This window comes from Nicotiana attenuata, unplaced genomic scaffold (genome assembly GCF_001879085.1).
Source record: "Nicotiana attenuata strain UT unplaced genomic scaffold, NIATTr2, whole genome shotgun sequence".
NCBI classification, from domain to species: Eukaryota; Viridiplantae; Streptophyta; class Magnoliopsida; order Solanales; family Solanaceae; genus Nicotiana; species Nicotiana attenuata.
This window is the reverse complement of record NW_017670424.1, coordinates 184,488-190,266: the sequence shown is the minus strand read 5'-3', so window position 1 is coordinate 190,266 and position 5,779 is coordinate 184,488.

Genomic DNA, 5,779 nt, shown 5'->3' with positions numbered 1-5,779 from the left:
GTTTTCTCAAAATGATGGGTCTAAAGAAGAATCCTGACTTGACATGTTTGAAGGAGTCGTACATTCCCTTTGACTATCTGTACGAAAGGTACGGTCACAGCAAATCTTACCGTACTTATCCTGACGAGTTCGCCCTTACATCATTGGGGCATATCCATTGAAGGGTCTTTGTCTTCATGTTCTGTTTCTTGGGGATCGTAGTGTTTCCAATGAAGAAAGCAAGAATCCATAACAGGCTAGCTATGGTCACCAAAACTCTAATGGAAGGAATTGACGGACAACCATTCAGTCTCGTGCCAATGATAGTTGCAGAAATATACCGAGCCCTAGAAAGATGTCAACAAGGGGCCAAATATTTCGAGGGATGTTATTTGCTACTCCAACTATGGCTCATGGAGAACCTCCAAAGAGGTGAGTATCGGCAGGAAATCCATCGTAGATACTGGGATGATCATATCGCTTTTCATCACCCAAAGCGGATGAATTATATGCCCAACATGTTCGCCCAACCAGAGAATGCTAGAGAGTGGGTCGAGCTCTTCGACAATCTTACTGAAGACCGGGTGCAATGGATGTTTGAGCGGTTCCCTAATGAACAATTCATCATACGGTCTAGGGATGCTCCATTTCTGATACTGATCGGTTTAAGAGGGACCTACCCATATGTCCCTATCCGGGTTATGAGACAGGCAGGTACGAAGCAGGTTATACCAAGGGTTGACAAGATGAGCCATTTCCGGGCTGACTTCCAGAACGACGATAGTCCGTACAGGTGTCAGGCTCAGCATATGTGGCATAGCAAAATTGTCTTGGGAAGAGACACCATCGAGCCAGACCGCTACCATGCCGGTTGTACTCCACACTATCTAGGCTGGCTGGAGGACAATCACAACGATTTGGGTCAACCCGAATTTGTTCGAGGTCACAGGATTATTGATGAAAAGGCTGAAGCACAGGTAAAATACAACCAACTGCGCAAAAGGATGCGGAATGTGAAAATGAGCACCGTGAAATACAAGAAGCCAATCAAAAGCTAATTGGAGAATGGAAAGATATGGCTGTCAGCGCCAACAAACGGCTGATCTGTTTGGAGCGGGGCATAGTGGAGCTGGAAAAGAAGTTCCTGAAGAGGGTTGAAGATTGCCGGGTTGCTGAAGAAAATGAAGGCGGACATCTGGCGAGGGCCTACTTGTTGCTAGGATTGCGCGAGCTGGGAGAACTGTACGAGGGAGCCAACAATGCCGAGTCTGGGGAAGGTCTTTCTGGGACCAAGTAGATAGGAGTTTATTTTTGCTTTACAAATGTAATAAGGCCTATGGCCACTAGTGACACTTTTATTTCCTGTTATTTAGTGTCGTTTTGGGATTCGTCTTATTTTTTATCAATAAAATAAGGCATTTAGCATTCTAAGTTCTCCAAATCTACTTGTCGCTAGGCCTACCTCGGGCACAACGAGGCTCCCAATTTAGGACACGATTTATATCCTTACACTATGTGTTTAAATATTGCAATGTTTTCTTCTCACGATCCCTACTAACTTGTTACCTTTTGTTTTTACATTTGTTTATTTCCCTCTCCAAAGGTTAGTTCGTGCACTTTGGCATCGTCATCATATTCCACAAGATCCAAGGGTCCTCCTCCTCCTCCTCCTCCAAGTCCTATCAGAAACAAGAATAAAGGATAGATGGAAGATTTGAGCAACATCAGAAAGGAGAGCTCAGTTGAAAGGGTAGGGACTTCTCAGGGTATTCAGGTTTCCAAGGAAAGTGCCTCCCAGCTCGAACAGAAGTTATTGAAATTTCAGGAAGAATTGGACCAAGTTCGGAAATTGGAAAGCTTGTCATTTTCCCTCACTACCCGGGATATCAGCTTCCCCAACACTCAAAATCCCATACCTCCTCAAAACATCCCGAAGCCACAAAACCAACCCACTCCCCATCACCACTGCAACACATGCCACACTTCAAGCAACACCCCACTGCTCATCCCCGAATCACTGAACTCCACAAATGATCATCACCACAACACCCCCATCTATCTGGAAACCATACCACACCCCATTCAGCCCGCCTCAAGCACACCTGAGCCTGATGACAAAGACTCTCTTATCAAGAATCTGGCCGCAGAACTCAAGAAGCTGACTAGCCGAGTTCAGGGTGTTGAAGAAAGCAAGGGGATCGAGGGACTGAATTACGAAGACCTTTGCATTCAACCAGATGTCGAACTGCCCGAGGGGTACAAACCTCCCAAGTTCGAAATGTTTGATGGTACAGGAGATCCCTGGGTACACTTGAGGATATACTGCGACAAGTTGGTCGGAGTAGGGAAAGATGAGAGAATTCGAATGAAGCATTTCATGAGAAGCTTGAAAGGAGATGCTCTGTCTTGGTACATTAACCAAGACCCCAAGAAGTGGTCAAACTGGGTTAGTATGGCGTCCGACTTCATGGACAGGTTCAAGTTCAACATGGAGAATGCACCAGATGTGTTTTACATTCAGAATTTAAAGAAGAAACCTACAGAAACATTCCGCGAGTATGCCACTCGTTGTAGGTCAGAGGCTGCTAAGCTTCAACCTGCTTTAGGGGAAGAACAGATGAACAAGTTTTTCGTCAGGGCTCAGGATCCGCAATACTATGAAAGATTGATGCTGATCGAGAACCATAAATTTTCTGACATCATTAGGCTGGGAGAAAGGATTGAAGAGGGCATGAAAAGTGGTATGGTCACTAACTTTGAAGCTTTGAAAGCCACCAATAAGGCTCTGTAGTCCGGTGGTACATCCAAAAAGAGGGACGTAAGTGCCGTAATGGTTGCACAAAGAACCAAATCACCAGTGAAATATCAGACCTACCCGATATCTCCACTTACATGTCAACCCACTCCAAATTTCCATGCACCCGCACCTTCCTACCAAGCTCCACCACCTACCTATCAATCACCTCCACCTCCCACATACCAACCCACTTCACCCAAATATTCCCAACCCGCACAAGTCTACAAAGCCTATAACACTCAACCATCCCACTATCAATCACCTCCTACTCGCCAAAACTTTCCTAGACCCCGACCAAATTTTGACCGCAGACCTCCCAAATAATACACCGCCATTGCCGAGCCAATCGACCAGCTGTACAGAAGACTCAAAGCCGCTGGTTATGTCACCCCTGTCCCTGCCATATCTCCTGAAAACCCTTCCCAGTGGATTAACCCAAACAAAACCTGTGCATACCATTCTTGCATGAAGGGTCATACTATTGATGAGTGCCGCTCCCTGAAGGATAAGATCCAGGCTTTAATTGATAACACGATTATCGTGGCAAAGAAGCCTGCTCCAAACGTCCGCAATAACCCTCTACCAGACCACAAGGGTGGAAGTGTTCATATGATTGAAATAGAAGATGATTGGGATCCCAAAGGATCAATCGGTTTGATCACGGAAGGTGACGATCCAAAGAAACCAACAGTCACTCTTAACCCAATTGTAGTCCAAATTAAGCCTTCTGAAGATGCTAAGGTGATCATGTCCATACCACTTGAGTTTGAAGCACCAGCTTCCGCAAAGACGCCAACACCAATCGAGGCCGAGTTTGGGTCCCCAAAGGTGCCTGAGCCCTTTGAAGTTGTTGTATTACCTTCCAAGGCAAGGGTGCCTATTCCAGTAGCAATGACAGCCGTAACACCGTTCCACACAAAAGCTATACCGTGGGACTACACAGCCGAGGCAAGAAGGAAAGGAAAAGCCAAGTTCGGAGAAACAGTTGCAGCGCAGGGTATGACAAGAACCGGCAGGGTTTATACCCCAGAACACTTAGCTGAGTCGACTAACTAGACCTCTAGCCAACAAGCCATCATTGAAACTGGACCCGGTGATCTCTGGAGAAAGATACAAGCCAAGGAATACTCGGTCATTGACCAGCTGAACAAAACACCGGCACAAATTTCTATCTTGGCTTTATTACAAAGTTCTGATGCACACAAGAATGCCTTGTTGAAGGTATTGAGTGAGGTGTATGTACCAAGCAACATCACTGGAGGAGAAATGGCAAACATGGTGGGCCAAGTGTTGGAGAGTCATAAAATTACCTTTCACGAGGATGAGCTGCCACCGGAAGGATTGAGTCATAACAAGGCATTGCACATCACTATGCAATGCGAAGATTATTTTATCACCCGGATCCTGGTCGATGGGGGGTCCAATCTCAACATTGTCCTCTGGTAACGCTCAGAACATTGGGAAAAGGGCTGCATGAAATCAAGGATGGGGCCATCAACGTCAAAGCTTTTGACGGATCTCAAAGGTCCACTATTGGGGAAATTAGCCTACGTTTGCAAATGGGTCCCACTTGGTTCGATGTTGATTTTCAAGTGATAGATGTGCCGGCTTCTTACAATCTGCTGTTGGGACGACCATGGATTCATGCCGCCGGGGTCGTGGCATCAACACTACATCAGGCAGTGAAATTTGAATGGAATCACCAGGAGGTGATCATTCATGGTGAGGGTAGCAACCCCATGTATAGCCGCCAGACCATTCCAGCAATTGGAGGAAGAAGAAGATTAGGTGGGGAAACTTACCACCACATCGAGCGGGTCAACGCAGTCGACAAAGACAAATGGTGGAACAAAAATTGAAAGCATACTGAATTGGAGCGGATATGAACCTGGCAAAGGACTTGGCAAAAACCTCCGAAGGAATTGCTAAGCCTATCAAGCTCAAGAAGCATGGTACCACCTTCGGGTTGGGGTATGAGTATACCTGGGAAGAATTCAAGGAATGGTCGCCACCCTGGCGCGGCCCTTACTATCCATTGGAGCAGCCAATACCCCGTCTAGAGAAGACTTTTCAACCAGCCGAGGTTATCTATGGGTCAGAAGAAGAGGAAGCATTAGCAGCGATGAGGAACTTGTTCCTGGAAGATGATGATATGGACTATTGTGTCATTTTTGAGAAGGAGGGGGAGGAAGGCCCTTCCATACAGGCTGTGAGCAGAGGAGCACACCTCAGCAACTGGACCGTCAGAACCACCAGAGCCTGACGTGCCTCCGGGTAGCAAGGCTGAACAAAGCATTACACACTATTTTTCTTTATTAAGTTTATTTTCTTTTCGCAAGAAAGAGCTCCAATGTTCAAAACACTTATGGAATTTAAGTATTTCAATTTTCTTACAAATCTCTCTCTTATTATTTTCTCTCATTACTTTACTCAAACAACATTACTATTGCTTATCTTGATGAACCAACGATATGCAATGAGATAACGCGACAAACGGACACAGATTCAGAGGAAGATGATATACCGGAAGAAATTGTTAAAGAAGTCGAGAATTTTGAGAATAGGCCTAAGTCCAACCTGGACGAGACGGAGATCGTCAATCTAGGAGATGCAGAGAACATCAAAAAAACACGAGTCAGCATTTATTTGTCACCCGTCTGAGAAGGAAGAGTATACAAAATTTCTAAAGGAATATGAGGACATATTCGCATGGTCATATGACGACATGACTGGTCTAAGCACGTCCATTGTGGCTCACAAATTACCGACTGATCCGGCCTGTCCGCCAGTGAAACAGGCTCAGAAAGTTCAAGCCAGACATGAGTTTGAAAATCAGGGAAGAAGTCACTAAGCAGGTCAAAGCTAAGGTCCTCCGGGTAGTAGAGTATCCGACATGGTTAGCCAATATTGTGCCAGTACCGAAGAAGGATGGGAAGGTCAGAATTTGCGTCGACTACCGGGATCTCAGCCAGGCCAGTCCAAAAGACGACTTTCCCTTGCCGA